Source organism: Neoarius graeffei, chromosome 6 (genome assembly GCF_027579695.1).
Source record: "Neoarius graeffei isolate fNeoGra1 chromosome 6, fNeoGra1.pri, whole genome shotgun sequence".
NCBI lineage: Eukaryota > Metazoa > Chordata > Actinopteri > Siluriformes > Ariidae > Neoarius > Neoarius graeffei.
The window spans coordinates 27,792,588-27,812,003 of NC_083574.1; the positions used below are offsets into that span (position 1 = coordinate 27,792,588).

The 19,416-nt window shown below is 41.8% G+C and overlaps 1 protein-coding gene across 3 annotated transcripts in view; it reads left to right on the forward strand.

Moving 5' to 3' along the window:
* The first annotated feature begins 6,807 nt into the window (after positions 1-6,807).
* Positions 6,808-19,416, forward strand: part of ddx6 (DEAD (Asp-Glu-Ala-Asp) box helicase 6) — a 127,708-nt gene continuing 115,099 nt past the window's right edge. For 2 of the 3 annotated variants that reach the window (XM_060923539.1, XM_060923536.1), the window contains exon 1: positions 6,808-6,920. The gene's annotated coding sequence lies outside the window, so the exon portion shown is untranslated. Of the gene's footprint in view, positions 6,921-7,815; positions 7,974-19,416 lie in introns of all 3 variants that reach the window. The other variant, XM_060923537.1, reaches the window with a different exon arrangement.

Sequence of the window (19,416 nt, forward strand, 5' to 3'; positions counted from 1 at the left end):
CCACTCTCCATGTCATTATGATGCGGAGCTGATGCAGACAGACCTGGGACCACCTCTCCAGTTAATATTGTGACAGGATTCCCCTGTGACGTCGTACTGCAGGACCCATCCACTACTGTTTGATTAATGGTTTAAAACCCGGCCAATCTGTCCCCAGGATAAGTGGATGGGTGAGTCTCGGACTAACCGCCGCCTCCACACTATAATACAAGTGTGGAGATGCTTTTTCTACCCGGAATTGAATAGTGACAGCCATTAGTGGATATTTGTGAACATCCCCGTGTACACACCTCAATTTTATGTTCTAGATACAGAGCGGGATCTATAGTGCTTCTTCCTTTCCTAAATCCACTTTGATAACATTTTATTACACCTTTGATTTCTAAATAATAAATTAACCTTTCTTTAATAATTTTTTCCATAATCTTTCCTGCATGCAATGTTAGGGCTATCTGTCTATAAATCGATGCCAAGCTCGGATCTTTACCTGGTTTATAAACAGGAACAATTATGGATTCCTTCCATTGATTGGGCAATGTTCCCTCTTCCCATATCTTATTATAAATTTTTAATAGTATTTCCTTACTTCTATCACTAAGAATTATTAACATTAAGTAGCTTATTTGGGCTTTCCCTGGAGTTGTCTTTCCAGATATCTTCAGTGCTTTATTCAATTCTGTCATTGAAAACCTCATATTAAGGCAAGTGCGTGAGTTTTTACATGTTCCTGGCAGCATAAGCACTCGTTAGCACGCTTAGCATGCTCTCGACTCATTCATGAAAATCTCTCTCATCAAGACGTCACCAGGCTAGCCTACTGTAATTACCATGGTAGACAGTCCAACCCCAGTGGCAATGCAGAAAGAGGGTAAACAAACACTGCTTTACGCAGCTCGTTTGCTTGGAACATTTTGAAGAAAATTGTTTCACTCAAATAACTATGATGCACTGGACATTAGGAATATCGTACAAGCCAGCACTGAATCCAGATGCGGTTCCCACAACCTTTGGCCAAAAAGCGGACAAGACAAACGAAACAACATGGTCAGTAGTCCGCAAAAGAAAAGTTCAAAGGGTAAGAAAACACTTTTTATGGCTTCCCTAACTTTTTTATTAAGCATGATATGTTATTTTGAGTTCCTTTGGGCATAAACGTAATAACTGCTGATGCAGCAAAGCAGCTTGATGTTTGTTGGGTGTCTTGCTTTGATTTACTGTTGTCAAAAAAGCCTCAGTAATGACTTACTAAAATAACTCTATAAATATTGTTCACTTGTGTGTAACTAATTGATATGGGGCAATTCCATGTAAATGTCAACCTCACCATGCAAAAATAAAGCAACATGTAATACATCAAAACCACTCCCAGAGATCTCACCTAGGCCTGTATTTTACAGATGTGAATAAGTTGAACCAATTTGTAACCAACCTAATACGTCACTGTCAGTCTTTCTTTCTTATAATGTAAAACCCAAGCTAAAATCAACTTTGATCATGTACAATTCTATATTATTGCCACAAGCCACAGAAATGTATGCTAAAATCCACAAAACAGCAAAACAATAGCCATCCTAAATATTATTTAAGAACTTTGATAGTTTTAGCTGATATTTAGAGAGTTTTTCAAAGGGTTATGGTGGTTAAATTGCTGATTTTCTAAACATATGCCATGTCTATTTCAGATGCGTCACATCCATAACGGAAGTAATGCTTGTTTTTCATGATCATCATTGTTATTCGTGTCATTGTCCAAAATACTTGAGGAAATCAGTGAAGAAATGTCGCTGGTGCCATGATTCATTTTGTCGAATACGGCCGTGTATTGTAAGTGACATCACACTTTATGGAAACCATTCAGAGTTCTTTTAGGTCCTGTAGACAGGAATTTGTTTGTGGAATAGCCTACCTCAATCACTGCAGTCTAGTTTAACACGTGATAATTTTAAGAAACAAGTGAAACAATTTTATGGAGTAAATTCCAAACCCAGTTTTATGATGTGTATATAACTAATTTTTAATAATCCAGCCACTGGGGGAGCGTACTCTTGGCGCTGGTCCCAAGCCCGGATAAATTAGAGGGTTGCGTCAGGAAGGGCATCCGGCGTAAAACTGTGCCAAATCTAACATGCGGAATGAAAAGAGAAATACCATACTGGATCGATTGGGGCCTGGGTTAACAATGACTGCCTCCGGTACTGTTGGTCAACAGGGTGCCGGTGGAAAGTGTGATACTGTTGCGCCAAAATGGAGAAGGAGAAAGAGAGGGGGAGGCATGTTAGGAGAGAGCGTGAAAGATGGAAGGGAAAGAGCTTAGAATTGAGGGTAGGAACACTGAATGTGGGAACATTGACTGGCGGAGCAAGAGAGTTTGCAGGTATGATGGAAAGAAGGAAGTTGGACATTTTGTGTGTGCAGGAGACGAGGTGGAAAGGAAGCAAGGCCAAGAACATTGGAAGTGGATGCAAGTTGTTTTATTATTGAGTCGATGGAAAGAGAAATGGTGTTGGTATTGTTTTGAGGGGAGAGTTGGTCAACAGTGTGATTGATATGAAGAGGGTGTCAGAGTGATGGGCATGAAGTTGGAGATTCAAGGAGTGGTAATCAATGCTGTGTGTGAGTACGCCCCACAGGTTGGATGTGAGAATGAAGAGAAAGTGTCTTTCTGGGAAAAGATGGGTGAAGTGGTAGAAAGTATACAGTACAGAAGGAGGAGCGTGTGCTGATAGGAGCGGATTTCAATGGACATGTTGGCAAGGGAAACAGAGGAGATGAGGACGTGATGGGCAGATATGGTGTAAGAGAGAGAAATGTGGAAGGGCAAATGGTGGTTGATTTTTCAAAGAGGATGAATTTGGCAATTGTCAATACATACTTCGAGAAGAAAGAGCAGCACAGGGTGATGTTTAAGAGTGGAGGAAGATCTACACAGGTGGACTACATACTCTGCAGAAGGGGTAACCTGAAGGAGATTGGAGACTGTAAAGTGATGGCAGGGGAGAGTGTAGCTGGACAACATCAAGTGGTCGTGTGCAGGATGAGCTTGAAAGCGAAAAAGAGGAAGTGTGAAATAGTGGAGCCGAAGATTAAGTGGTGGAAACTAAAAGAGGTTGAACATCAAAAGGAGTTTAGGGAAGAAATGAGACGAGCATTGAGTGGTCATGGAAGTCTGCCAGAAGATTGGAATACTACTGCTGTACTAGTAAGAGTGCTAGGAAGCAAGGAAGGAAGATAAGGAGACATGACAGTGGAACAAAGAAGTGCAGGAAATTATAAAAGAGAAGAGGCTAACAAAGAAGAATTGGGACGATCAGAGAGACAAGGAAAGCAGGCGGTTATACAGAGAGACGAGACAGAAGGCAAAAAGAGCGGTAGCGAAGGCGAAAGCAGATGCATACCAGGAGTTGTACGAAAGACTGGAGACCAAAGAACGAGAGAAAGACCTGTACAGACTAGCTAGGCAGAGAAACAGGGAAGCGAGGGATGTACAGGAGGTAAGAGTGATGAAAGATGTAAATGGAAATGTGCTGACAGAGTGTATTAAGAAGGTGGAAAGAGTACTTTGAGGATTTATTAAAATGAGGAGAATCCAAGAGAGAAAAGGTCAGATTCATTGGAGACGGCAAATCAGGAAGCAGAGTTGGTTAGTAAGGATGAGGTGAGGGCAGCCATGAAAAGAATGAAGACTGGGAAAGCAGTCGGACCAGATGGTATCCCGATTGAGTCTTGGAGATGTTTGGGTGAGACGGCTGTGGAGTTTCTAACGAGATTGTTTAATAAGATCCTAGAGAATGAGAAAATGCCAAATGAATGGAGAAAGTGTGTGCTTGTCCCAATATACAAGAATAAAGGAGATGTACAGAGCTACAGTAATTACAGAGGAATAAAATTGATGAGCCACACCATGAAGCTATGGGAAAGGGTATTGGAGGTGAGACTGAGAAGAGAGGTGGCAATCTGTGAACAGCAGTACGGGTTTATGCCAAGGAAGAGCACGTCGGATGCAATTTTTGCTTTAAGAATGTTAATGGAGAAGTACAGAGAAGGCCAGAGAAAGCTACATTGTGTGTTTGTAGACCTGGAGAAGGCATACGATAGAGTGCCAAGAGATGAGTTATAGTATTGTATGAGAAAGAGTGGAGTGAATGAGAAGTATATTAGAGTGGTGCAAGACATGTATGAGAACAGTGAGACAGTGGTGAGGTGTGCGGTTGAAATGACTGAATGGTTCAAGGTGAAGGTGGGACTCCATCAAGGATCTGCTTTGAGTCCTTTTTTGTTTGCCATAGTGATGGATAGCTTGATGGATGAAGTGAGGCAAGAGTCGCCATGGAACATGATGTTTGTGGATGATATTGTGATATGTGGTGAAAGTAGAAAGGAGGTTGAGTTGGGTTTGGAGAGATGGAGGTATGCATTGGAATGAAGAGGAATGAAGGTGAACAGTAGCAAAACAGAATACATGTGCATCAGTGAGAATGGGGATGAGAGTGTAGTGAAGATGCAAGGAGTAGACGTAAAGAAAGTTGGTGAATTCAAGTACCTGGGGTCAACTGTGCAGGAAAATGGGGGCTGTGATAGTGAGGTGAGAAAGAGAGTGCAGGCAGGGTGGAGCAGTTGGAGAAGGATTTCGGGAGTCATTTGTGATCGGAAAGTCCCAGCAAAAGTGAAAGGTAAGCTGTATAAGACAGTAGTGAGACCAGCTGTGATGTATGGATTGGAGACCATACCCTTAATGAAGAGACAGGAGGCAAAGTTGGAGGTGGCAGAGTTGAGGATGTTAAGGTTTGCGATGGGAGTGACCAGGTTGGACAGGATAAGGAACGAGCACATCAGAGGGACAGCACATGTGGAGAGCTTGGGAATTAAGCTAAGAGAGATGAGACTGAGATGGTATGGGCACATCCTGAGAAGAGATACAGAGCATGTTGGAAGGAGAATGTTGAGGATGGAGCTGCCAGGCAAACGAAAACGAGGAAGGCCAAAGAGGAGAGACATGGATGTGGTGAGAGAGGACATGAAAGTGGCAGGTGTGGTAGAGAAGGATGCGGAAGACAGGGAGCAATGGAGACGAAAGATCTGCTGCGGTGACCCCTAATTGGGAGCAGCCAAAAGAAGAAGAAGAAGATATAACTAATTTTTAATCATTTTGGTGCTGTTTCTGTAATCTAGTTGTACTCTGTGATAATTCCAATTAGCATATATTTTTTGTTTATGACTTTCATCATTGTTCATAGTATTTTGTCAATTTATTACTGTCGCTTATATTTTATTGTTTCCTGCTGTCATCAAGAGAACCACATTGGAAATAAGTGTATTTTATACTTTGTGTTATCCTCTGTGCTATTTATAGTGTATCTTTTACATGTATGAATTTTAGCAAATAAATTCATACCATACCAGCAGCTCGGGTGTTTCCAGCAATATTTCCGCCTTTTTCCCGTACAAGTGCATCCTGCTGTAACGTTTACATGAATCCTGTATAGTAAAGCGGTGTTTGTTTACCCTCTTTCTGCATTGCCGCAGAGATTGGACTGCCTACTACAGTAATTATGGTAGGCTAGCCTGGTGACGTCTTGATGAAGCTTTTCATGAATGAGTCGAGAGCATGCTAAGCGTGCTAATGAGTAGTGTAACACACAGTTTCAGCCTCGTTTTACAGGTAAAGAGTTCAGGTTTGTAGCTCATTAATACACTATTTCAGATGTATAGTGAAAAAAACATCGACAGTGTCACCTTATGGCCCTTTTCCACTACCCTTTTTCAGCTCACTTCAGCTCGCTTCAGCTCACTTCAGCCCGACACGGCTCGCGTTTCGACTATCTAAGAACAGCACGACTCAGCTCGCTTCAGCCCTGCTCAGCCCCCAAAACTCGCACGGTTTTGGAGTGGGGCTGAAGCGAGCCAAACCGAGCTGAGTGAGGCTAGGGGCGTGAGGAGACACTCCCCTGTGCACTGACTGGTGAGGAGGAGTGTCCTCACACGCCCACACATGCCCCGCGAGCACGCTGGGATCTGTAAACCTGGAAGAAGGAGAATTACGAGAATTATGAAGCCTTATGCGCCTCGCCTCATCTATACGCTCTTGCCAGTATCTGTTGGCGTTGTCGGCGACAACAAGCCACAGCACCAAGACCAGCAACACTAACGACTCCATGTCCTCCATGTTTATTGTTTACTCTCCGGGTTGTGAGACTACCGCTTAAAAGGTCACTGATGTCACTGTTTGCGCCGCCTAACGACATCACCTGACGTCCACCCACTTTCGCTAACTCCACCCAATGTGTCCACCCACTTCCAGCCAGCACGGTTCAGCGCGGTTGTAGTCGAAATGCAACTCCAACAGCCCCACTCAGCTCGACTCAGCCCAACTCAGCACGGCACGGCTCAGCCGCGTTGGTAGTGGAAAAGCGGCATTAGTAGACCTTTCGCTTTGCCCCTTCAGTACTGAAGAGCTACATTCAGCCTTGCACCCAAATGACATCACGCATAGCCCTTCCAACAGGCAACATGGCAGCCTCCTGGTGGCATGAGAGTAGCGAAACAAAAACGCTCACAACTTTCTGATAAATGGTTAAACATGCCTGAAACTTTTCTTACAGGCTCTCAATATTACACGTTACCAACCCATGCATGTATTTACTTTACATTTTCTATTCCTTTAAAAAACATGCTTTCTGCCAACTTGTGGATTTTAAACAGCTCTACCGCCAATAGCCAAACCCTCACCTATTGGAAAAAAAAATTGATTACACTGCTGGGCTGGGCTTATGCATCACATGACTGGCGAGGGGAGGGTTTAAATATGACTGGAAGCCATCTTGGCTGTTCACTATAGAGCCCCAAAATATCATATCAGCCTAACTCTTAGTAGTTCGGAAACAATAAATGGCGAGTGCCGTGGAATTTCAGCTATAGTTTTGGTGAGTAGACGTAAACACGTAATTAGGAAACATGACTGTACTTTGTTAAGCGCAGAGTCGAGGGTATTTGAAGACTTTTTTTTCCCCCAACATTTTCTGCTCCGGCCTATTGTGGTTATTTTTGGGGTCTTCTTGGTTAATTTAGCTAACTCTGCAGCAAACTGGTTCCCCATGCTTTTGAATAAACCGTAGGTAATTACCCTGTTTTCTAATCTCGGATGGTTAGCAATGGAGACGCCAAACAGTCTTTCCGGTTGGTTTATAAAACTTTGGAAATCGCTTATGTTATTTAGTTAAGAGGGTCAGTACACGCCCGCAGAGACAGCTAGCGTTAGCTGTTTATTAGGTAGTATAATGTTGGCTAACTGCTCGTAAACAAGCTATTTGTTTTTGACAATAGGTTCACTAGCTATGTAGATGCTTTCGGGTCAGTCGAATTAAGCTAGTTAAACCTTAATTTTAAAAAAAGCAACGCAACAACCGATCCATTATGTGGAACAGTATTTGGTTCCCTGGGTGTGTGGTTATTTACAAAACTAGACCTGCTCAGCCTACTTTTTTTTCTGTGAATGTTAGCGAAGTAATTGCCTTGCTAGTTTGGACATTTAGTATGTAAAATACTTGCAGTGTATCTGATACGGTTGTCTCGTGAGCGTACGGAATTGAACATGTTTTGTAAATTGTCTAGCATTTTGTTAAATTCTTATTTGCAAATAACCAAACGCGGTTTAGAAAAACTTACGCCAGCAACGTTAGTGTGGTGCCGGGCTGTTAGCCTGCCTGCTAGTATAACTAGCTGACTTGAAAAAATGGCCTATTGTCTAATGGCCTGTATAGTCTAGCTGCTGACTAACGTTAACGCAATATTGTTACATTGATTTGTGTTGTGTTCAAGACGGCGGTAAACTTCCGAGTGGGAAGTTCCAATTTCCGAAAAACATGCGTTCACAGGATCAACTTGGAAAACGAAAAGGATGCCTGCAATAACATCATCGCATTCAGTTGTTGCCTAAACAAGCTTGCCGTGGTTGAGCAAGACGTGAGGTGTCTAAGGTGAATGTAAACTCATCACATAATGCATTACATCTGAAAGGTTTTAAATTACGTTTGTAATATTACTGTCTTATCAGTCACGACAGAGGACGCCATGATTGTAGCTGTGACGTCATGTTGGAGACTTGAATTTCCGCACGAGTTTCCGAGCAAAATTCCAACCTGACTGTGCCGGTGTCCGAAATCACTCCCGACTCACTATATTGAGGTATTTCACCTGACGTCACAGGGTCACGTGACGCCCCGGTGTCCACCATTTTGGACGGCAAGCTAGCTAATGTCAACAACAGTAGCTAGTATGTTACTGTAGCAATATTTACGTTCAGTCATTTGGATGACTGTTAAAACCTTTCAGTCTCAAGTTTTTCCTTTACTGGATTTACTAGTTTACTGAGCTAGCGCGCGATGGCTCCCGGCTCGGCCGGCGAGCGCGCGATGGCTCCCGGCTTGGCCGAGCGCGCTAGCTCAGTAAACTAGTAAATCCAGTTAAGGAAAAACTTGAGGCTGAAAGGTTTTAACAATCATCCAAATGACTGAACGTAAACATTGCTACAGTAACATACTAGCTACGATGTTGTTGACATTAGCTAGTGCTAACAGCTAGTTGCTAATACACTGCTACAACTACACCGACCCTAATAATACAGTTCTTGGTAATTGCCTGGTAACAGCAAATTTATAACAGGCCATGTCTCAACAGACTAAGAAGTTCTTTCAATGACATTTAATAACATTTTGTTTATCCTGAGGACCGAAAGTAAATGAAAATGTGAACAAACCTTAGCTGTAATCAGATGGCGACCACCAGCTCCAGGGACGACCCGCTGATGTAGGCATGTTACCCAGCCTGACACAAAATATTTGTAGGCATCCAAACTCTTATACGCTTTCAGATCAATACCTGTGTATGGCGATGGGTTTTTAACGACATAGGTATACAGATCATGTGGGCCGAAGTCAGGTAAAGACGAGGGCTTCGTGTACTTCCGTACGTCAGTGAACAATCCTGGTGGAAGCAGGTAAACGTCGTTCTCTAAGCCTGCTAACCTCAATTTTTGCAAATACCTCTCCCTCTGCTCACCCTGTAAATGCCCTACGTCGCTGGATAGTGAAGGTGTTTTCTGCATCTCGCTCCTTTTTCTTTTATGTTTTTCGTTTGTCGCCTTCCTCGCATTCAAACTGATTCGAGCCGTGCCGTCCAAAATGGCAGCGTCACATGACTTGGTCACGTGAGTGAAATACCTCAATAGGGCATTATATAGCGAGGACACCATATTGTAGTTGTCAAATACTAGTGAGAATTCTTACACCCTATATAATGTTCTCAAAGTATCCCACAATGCATCAAGAAAAGTGGTGTAAAACAGATGGTCTTGCCCTGTGTCCGAAATCGCTCACTTGTTCAGTACTTACTATATAGGGAATTACTATATAGTGAGCTCGTTGGTAAAATGAAAAAATGCTTTTGGGCACTAGTCCGTTGCGCTGGTATTTGTCGTTACTGTCTCACAATTAAAATGTGCCAGATCAATTGGCTGGTGGGTTTTAAAATAATACATGCATGTATTTTTATGATTACATATTATACTGCTGCGGTCTCAAAAGTAGCCGGTCACCGGCGGCAAATTGCCGTCTGTGGCTTGTTATGCCGCCGGCTATTGTCAGTTGAGTCACAAAATTTAATATTAAATATTTCTGACGGCAAAAAAAGTTGTGAACGTAAATTACATCCACTATGTCATGTATGTCCGTTGCCGCGTCAACTTTGTTTACATCCTCGACATGAGTGCAGCCATTACTGCCCCTTGTGCCATATGTAAGCCGTACTCTGATTGGCTTAGTGTTTCATGGACTGTGAATGGTTCATACCATCATGTGACTCACAAATGGCGACGAAGAGAGTTGCAAGCGGCTCCATGCTGGATGCGTGGCTAGAGGGAAAGGTAAGTACGTTTTGAACGCAAATTTATTGTCAGTGTTGATATAGAAAAATAAATACGTCTTAGTCCACCGTTTCTCAGCCTTGCTTCAGACATTATAATCGCAGATCGTAAAGTTGACTGTGTTTGACAGCTGCTCGAAAAAACAAACTGCGTGCGAAACAACGTGAATCAAGCTTAAGCTAGACGACCCGCCTCAAATACCCGTTCCGGGTAAATGTTATCCCAATTTCAGATGACCTGTTCCAAACCATCCCGCCCCATGAAAAATTCGTACTTGCATCTCTCTCTCTCTCTCTCTCTCTCTCTCTCTCTCTCTCTCTCTCTCTCTCTATATATATATATATATATATATATATATATATATATATATATATATATATATATATATATATATATATGTGTGTATGTATATATATATATGTGTATGTATATATGCACGCACGCACATTTGTTGTGCCTAATCCGCACTAAATAACTAGATTTATATAATTTCTATTCAGTAGACCCCTACATGTATATGTAAATTCAAGAAATATTTTTATATCATATCTTTCTTTCTGATTTATTTTGGTATGTACACTGTGTGTGTGGAGAAATAACTTGACAACCAGACATACATTTATATATTTTACATAGATTCGTTTGATTGTCACCCATAAATTTTTCCTTTAGTTTTTCACTGGCACTGATGAAGTACATGTAGCTGCATTTTATGTAACAGTTTATTGACTGCCAAAAAATAAACATTTTGATTATAATTGAAGTTGTTTTGTTCTTCATCTGTATTCAAGATTTCACCATATTCTTCAATAGTATTACAGAATCTGGAGAAACTTGTCACCTTAGCTTAGTCAAAATGCACATCAGACTTTATTATATCATCCATATGTGGATTTCAATCGGACTACTTTTTATGTGTGTGTTTGCAAATATTTCTGAAATTTGATAAAATGACTGAGGTATGGTTTCATATTTCGTTTCCAAATGGTATTGATTACCCTTTATTTTCACTGTTAAGTTACCAGAGGCCACCATTTCTCAGTGCATTTCATAAAATTTTCCGTGCCCAAAGGGGGGTGCACCCCCCTTTGAAACCCCCCCTGCACACTTTGCGTGCATTATGTCTGCCACTGGCAGACATTTTACCATTTTGCACCCTGCTGTAAATTATTTGTACCCTGCTATTCTCCCAAACTTTGAAGCCCCTGTACTGAGCACATTTCCCACGTCAATCAGTACAAAGAGGAGAAGAAACCTTTGTCACATGCCAGGGCTCGACATTAGCACTTGCCTGATGGCCCGGCGGTGTTTTTTACGTCTTTCGGGCCACCAAATTTGGCCAAACAGTGGCCCGGGCGAGCCAGTACGTTTTCGATACAAATTAACATTTTATTACTCATATATTTTACCCAGAATTGTGAAGAAATTGTTCGTAAAATGCACCTTTTCGATACGAGTTCCATATCTTTGTTTTTGTCACACTCCACGGCAGGAGTGTCTCATCTTCGTGCATCTTCGGAGATGTTCGGCGCCGTTTGGAAGCGCTGTTTGGAAGCGTCATTTTGGTGGGAAAATAGCATCTTGTAGACGAAGACGGTTGCAGCAAGGAGACCATCAGAATGCTGAAATTCAAATAGAAATATGTTCAAACTCCATGCTCCCCAACCTGGCCAAAGGTCAGGTAAACAGTTTAAATACGATCGTGCATAAATCAACTATCGGGTATTAACAAACGGCTTCATTTTGAACTTGGCAGCCAATCAGAGTGCGCGACGTCACGCTCGGTTTACAACTCGCTGAATATGGTGCCAAATTGTAAAACAGCATTTCAACACGCGCTTTAGCTTCAGATGGTGTAAAATCGTTCAGACTTTGTATATTAATATCGAAATTTCAGGATACACTGCCAAGAAATATGGCTACACGTGTATCAACTTTTAGTGATTAAAGAATGAAGTATAAATGTTGGTTGCTATGACTGAAATAGAAGAACAGATAAAATAATGTGGTAAATTAGATCTGATCCCATATATTATATTATTCAAATATCCAAAGATGATGAAATGTATCAAAATGGCCAAAGTACGTCTACATTAGTTCATTACAACAAATAATAACTATTCTGACCCTCTCTGGTACAACTAGACCATGCTAAACCCAGTATACCCCCAGTTGCTTGGGTATCTGCTGTTGCCATGGCAACGGTTTATGCAAATGAGCTGAATTTGCAAAAATTTACTGCTAGTTCCCCTAAGGGCATATCCTGAAAATTTCGTGTTTATATCTTGTCTTATTAAAAAAAAATACGACATTTCACCCCTTTTTGGCTCACCTGAGCATACCTGCCAATTAACAGGTAATTAGGGTTATAAATCGCCCCCAAGTAGGTAAGACTGGGGAATAATCTAGTGAGATTTTTGCAAAGTCCACCCTTTCAGGAAATATATGGTTTGCCAATGATTCTCATGATATCTTATTAATTAAGAAATAAAACTTCATGGGCAATAAAAATGCCCATTTAAATCCAGCATGATAAGGGTTAGTATGCCACCCTCACCTTTCATCCAGACTTGGGACTGGCCTGTATGTGTCTTGTGGCTATTATATAAAGGTGTATTTAAAAAGTTCATTGTACTTCTATAAGAATATCTACAGTGGTGAGAATTCAATATCTACAATGTTGAGAATATATGAGCCAAAGTTGAAACCATGACAAAAAAGGAAAATATGTCTACATCACACAGGGTAGGTTACAGGCAAAGCTTATTCTATAAACGAGTTAGTTGCATGGTGAGGCAAAACTTATTCTAAAACTTGTACAAACAATTGTTAATGTAAAACAGTAATCAACAGTACGTGTTAAATGAACAGAGAACAAGAACAAAGGAAACTTTTAAATGTAACTAAGAAATTGATAGAACAAGAAATGCAAACAATAAAATATCAATGTGAACAAACAATAAAGATGTAATATTAGCAAAATATGAATAATCTTATTTTAATTAATTTCACCTTAAAATACACCAGAATGCACGAATATGAATTGAAAAATCTAAATTTTCTGGGGGAGGGCCCCCCGACCCCCCCTCTTTGTGCAAGCACCTATGGTGCTTGCAGCGGCTGTCTGTGGCAGCCGTGGTTCGGGTACTGCATGCATTCGGGCCACCACATTTTCCATTTGGGCCAGTAACTTTTCAATTCTACTGACCCAATGGGCCACCAGTGGTAAATGCTTAATGTCTAGGCCTGCATGCACACTTCAAACACAGTGAAATTCGTCCTCTGCATTTAACCCATCTGAAGCAGTAAACACGCACATGCCTGTACTTGCATCTTTTAGTTTTTTTAAAATCAAGGCTGAATATGTTGTTCTTTGCCACTGTCTTTTATTAAATTAAATTGAGTGATTTTTCAGCACGACTGCAATGCATGATGTCACTTTTGATCATGTCACGAGTGCAGTGCATGATTTTGCTTTGGTTACTGACCATGGGTTGTACACTAGATTTTGTGATGCATTGTGGGATACTTTGAGTGCACTATATTGGGTGTAAATAATCCACTCAGGTTTTGGACAGCACTGCAAAATGGTGTCCCCACTGTATAGTGCCTTATATAGTGAGTAGGGAGTGATTTGTGGGGATGGAGGGACTAACCAAGCAATACATCCATTGTGGTTGTGCTGAAAGAAATCAAATTAAGTCTCAAATTTGATTTAATAAAAGGCAGTGGCAAAGAAAATATTCAGTCTTGATTTTAAAATAAGCTGAAAGATACAGGTACTTGATGAATGTGGGAAATATGCTCAGTGTATGTATTCATCACAAAAATACATGCATGTATTTATTATTTTGAAAACCCACTAGCCAGCTGATATGGCACGTTTTAATTGTGCGACAGTAATGACTTAAATACCAGCGCGATGGACTAGTGTCCAAAAGCGTTTTTTCATTTTACCAATGAGCTCACTATATAGTAATTCCCTATATAAGGAGGAGTGAGCGATTTCGGGGACAGGGCGTGTGTTCAATAATGTTTTTCCAAGTTGAAGATAAGCAGATTTGTAATTTCCAAATTCCCAATGTCTCATAATGCAGCAACACCTGATATAAATGGAAAGTTGGAGTTTGGAATAACTTATGCCGCTTTTCCACTACAAACGCGGCTGAGTTGGGCTGAGCCGTGCCGTGCTGAGTCGGGATGAGCGGGGCTGTTGGAGTTGCATTTCGACTACAACCGCGCTGAACCGTGCTGGCTGGAAGTGGGTGGACACATTGGGTGGAGTTAGCGAAAGTGGGTGGACGTCAGGTGATGTCGTTAAGCAGCGCAAACAGTGACATCAGTGAGCTTTTAAGCGGTAGTCTCATGACCCGAATAGTAAACAATAAACATGGAGGACATGGAGTCGTTAGTGTTGCTGGTCTTGGTGCTGTGGCTTGTTGTCACCGACAACGCGGACAGATACTGGCAAGAGCGTATAGATGAGGCGAGGCGCATAAGGCTTCAGAAATTCTCGTAATTCTTCTCCTTCCGGGTTTGCGGTGTTTACAGATCCCAGCGCACTCGCGGGGCGTGTGGGCATGTGAGGACACTCCTCCTCACCAATCAGTGCACAGGGGAGTGTCTGCTCACGCCCCTAGCCCCACTCGGCTCGGTTTGGCTCGCTTCAGCCCCACTCCAAAACGGTGTGAGTTTTAGGGGCTAAGCAGGGCTGAAGCGAGCTGAGTCGTGCTGGTTTTTGGTAGTCGAAATGCGAGCCGTGTCGGGCTGAAGCGAGCTGAAGCGAGCTGAAAAAGGGTAGTGGAAAAGGGCCAATAATTTTCATCCTCCATTCAAGGCATGTGATTTTTTAAAAATTTTTAAATTTTTTTTGGGGGGGGGGGGGGCGCGAAGACTCAAACGACTCTTTTGTTGGCAACAAGCTAGCCGGCTAATCGATGATGTACACCTTCCTCCTTAGAACAGATTTCATTTGTGTGTTGAGTGGTATAAAACAAATGCTTTTGTAATTGCAGGACAACGCGTTTAAAGGTAAGAAGTTGTACTCTGCTTCTGATGCTGTGTGCAGCCATCTTGATTGAACATCTTGTAGTTCAAATGACGGTCTCAAGTTCCTGTGGTGGAATTTTGAGTTGAGGGGCCATTTTCTTGGGCTTTTCCTGGTTGGAGTTTGAAAGTTGCACCATTGAGTCAAGCATGGCGCATGTCCACGTGGTACCCAGCTCTTTCAGATTTCATGTAACCTGAACATGGCTAGCAATGTTTGGTATAAAACTTGGATCTGATGCTGTCTGTGTAGATGCTTCATAGTTATTCTCTTGCTAGTTAGCCTGGAGTATTGCCATCAAAAGTCCCTTTTCCACAGCCTGTTTAAGATGGGAATTTTGCACATTTATTCCACTTTGCAGGATGGGTAAAATATCCAAATGTGGACAAGGGGATGGGGTCTGGTGTTTTGCCTCTGAGCCAGAACGATTGATTGTAATGGAGGTGGGATTGAGGTCTGTAAAAGGAATAGCTGGCATTGTGAAACAGGATTGTGTGTTTTTTTTTTTTTTTTTAAATGTTTTTCATCTTTGACCTTTTTTTCCCCCCCTTGACCAGGGAGAATTCAACTGTCTGGCATATAAAGTCTGCACAACTGCCTCAACTTAACTCCTCTTTACATTCTTCTCAAACACATCTTATTGCACAGCAACTTGACTTGTGTTTGAAGAGTGGTATAAATGTGCATGGTTAACAAAGCACCTCAACAATTAGTTCACCTGCTGCCATGGTTTTGAAACTGTGCCAGTATGCTTGAGTATTCATATTTCTGATGTGTAGTCTTGTCACCCTAGACCCTGATGTCCTGTTGTCACACATCACGCCTCTGGTTACAGAACGCCAGTACACTGTGTAGAAACACTGGCACAGAAACCAAACCTGGAGCATTAAGGAACCTTTATGGCAATATTGTGGGATATGTATAAAAAGGGCTAAAGTAAGATGTCCATTCTACAGCAAATGGAGACCTGTGGGCTCTTGCGCTTTTTGTGAGGGTAAATATAGGGATGACTTTCTGTGGCAAAACTGCCAGTCCCGTTTCATGATGTGACAGTTATATAATTTTATTTATATAGGGAGAACATTGACTGGTTGGCATTGTGGATAACATTTGAAATAATCATGACTGATTTGGGTAGTGATGAAATGAGCAAGCACAGGGGAAAGATTTACTTAAATAGTTGATTTGCTCATTTGTGTGAAATAAATACACACGGGGGGTGCGCGTGTATATAAATTGTGTATAGTGTGTCTGTGTATATTTGTGAACCCTTTAGAATTTTCTATATTTCTCAGTAAATATGACCTAAAAATCAGATTTTCACACAAGATTCAAGATGTTTGTCATATACACAATAACAGACACAGCGGTTATTATTGGGTAATGAAATTCTTATTTTGCAACTACCCGACCAAACTATGCTTACTATTTAAAAAAAAAAGTATATAAAATATGAAATATAAAAGTATATGCAATGCAAAATATAAAAGAATGAAAATAAACATAATTAGAATAAAGAATAACAAATAACCAATGTGCAATAGGACAACAATCAAACAGTATGCATATGGACAGATATAATGTGCAATGTCTTGTGCAAAATTGCAAGTATAGAGTTAGATGGTGATTATAATCCGTGGTTCACAAGCCTGATGGCCTGGGGGTAAAAACTGTTTGTCAGTCTAGTAGTCCTTGCTTTCACACTCCTGTAGCGTCTTCCAGATGGTAGGAGTGTGAATAGTCTGTGTTGTGGGTGTGTTTGGTCCCTGATGATGCTCTGTGCTGTTTTTGTGACCTGGGTGTTGTAAATGTCCTGTAGTGGGGGGAGGACAGCCATTTTAATGACATGCTGGAGAGCCTTTCTGTCCTGAGTTGTGCAGTTCCTGTACTACACAGTGATGGAATTTGTCAGGACGCTCTCCACTGTGCACCTGTAGAAGTTGCTGAGGAGTTTGGTGGACAGTCCAAATTTCCTCAGGTTCCTCAGGAAGAAGAGTCTCTGTTGAGCCTTCTTGATGGTCTGCTGTGTGTTGTGTGTCCAGGTGAGATCCTCACTGGTGTGAGTGCCGAGGAATTTAAATGTTTTCACCCTTTCCACCTGTGTCCCATCGATGTGCAGCGAGGCATGCTGGTCTCTCCTCCCTTTCCTCAGGTCAATAATCATCTCCTTGGTCTTCTCAGCATTCAAGGAGAGGTTATTTTCCCAGCACCAGGAGACCAGCTGAGCCACCTCCTCCCTGTAACATACATGAAAATCCCTCACCTTTCGGCGAAATAAGCCGTTTTGAAACTCAAATGGGGTGACCTATGTGAATCGTGTAGATCCAATGAGAAAAAAAAAATGGGGGGGTTTGATATTGACCCAAAGGGCAAGGAGGTCGCTTCACACCCATACAGTTCATGCCGGTTTGCGCCTCCTCCTCCTGCTTTGATATTGACGCCATAGCGACGAGTACGTCTTGCTGCAAGGGCAAGCAGCATCATTTCGCGCCTCTTCTCCTGCTGGCCAGAGCGTGCACACATCAGTCAGAGTGCAGACCAGACCACCAGAAGCTGGAAACTGGATGGAGTCATCGGACTGAATTTCCTACTTTTGTCAAACTTTCCTGATTGCTATCAAAACAAACAAAACTTCCGGCTTGATTACGTCAGCATTCGAAAGAGGGCGCGCGTGTCTTTTGACAATCCCTGTTAGAGATGTCCCGATCCAGGTTTTTGCACTTCCGATCCGATACCGATATTTTTTTTCACTTCCGATCCGATACCGATACTGGCCGATACGATACCGGCCTATCCGAGCATGTATTAAAGTTCAAAGTTATTTACCTTCCTTACCTAGTTGTCAGACTCATGTTGAAAAGGGTTTTAGTACTCTTGAGAACAGCTAGCCAGCTGAATTAGGTGAGTTTGAATAATACACAATGGTTGATAAGAAACTGACCTGTTTATTCAGGGATAAACACAAAATAGACAGCATTATAAATAAAAAAACAGAAATGGCATCAGTGATCAGTAAAAAGTGCAAATAAGACTGTAAACTGTATCAAAAAAGCAAAGCACATAAACAACCTTATCTGTAGCTATAATAGTCTATTAACTCAGCATCAGTACTCTTCTCTTGAACAAGTGTAAACCAAGGCTTTAAAAATCAGTGCAAATAATACTGTAAACTATTTAAAAACAAAAATGCCTTCTACTCCCCAGTCTCCTCCACACTTTGTTGCTCCATTTTCATCTACACACTCCCTTCAACTGTTTGCCCTGACTGCAGTCCGAGCATGCTGTGGAAATTCTTTTTTACAAAGACGAGCAAAGATGCTCAGGTGTCAGCCTGCTCCTGTGTTCATCAATGATGAGTGAGACTGTGCTAAAAAGCCTCTCACTCTCAACGCTGGTGCAAGGAGCACTGAGGAACTTGGCTGCTGTTGCTGCCAGGGTGGGTAGTCGAGCCTGATTGTCTCTCCAGTGGTGAAAAGGATTGCTCTTGCGCCCAAGTGGAGGCTCACTGAGGTAGCTCTCCAACTGAAACAGTGCCCCTGGGGTGATCTGCTGCTCCTCAGACGGACCTGCTGTGCAGCTGTCCTCCAGTATCTCGTCAAAGAAGCTGCCCAGGCTGCTGGTTGAGCTTCCAGCCTCCATTCCTGTTTGTCTTGCTGTCTCAGCCTCAGCCACACCACCTCCAGAGGGCATGGTTTTCAGTTCTTGGTCCATTTTCATCACCTCTACCTTTAGTGCTTCCTTTGCCTGATCCAGGTTGGTAGCATTGGTGAAGAACCTTAACATTTGGATAAAATGTAATAAAGATGTATCTATTTTATATTGTTTCAGCCAGTCTCCACATATTACTGTTCAATGACAACAAGTAACACACAAAATAGATCACAAATGATCAGCAAATGATCAACAGTGACCTTAATTTCCTCACCCATCAGATAACTGAAGAAAATTAAGAATAATAACAATAATAAATAATAATAAATAATGATAAATATAATACATTATCTATTATCTTATATCTAAAAAACAAAAGGCTACTGAAATACTGACAAAGAAATAAATGCCAGCTGTAGAGTAAAATATTTTTAATATTGTACTAAAGCTTATAGCATGCTCAAATAATTATAAAACACTTGTCTTTATAGTGTGGATCTAGCATTGTTGCCATGGCATAGAGGGGTTCCTTTTCCATAAGGTAAAAACGTGTGTGAACCGCATCAAGTAATGTGGCCTTCATGGTTTGAATACCTCGGTGTTCTTCGCTCTCATTCTCCAGAAAGCGTGTCAGCATGCGGACAGATGGGATAACATCGGCTGCTGTGGCGGAAGCTGCACTGACCTCGGCTGTCAGCTCTTGGAAGGGTTTAAGGACTGTCTCCGTTTTCTTTAGCAGCGACCATTGGTTTCCATTTAACGTGGCTGGCAGATTGCTGTTACTATCCGATGCATAGGCCTG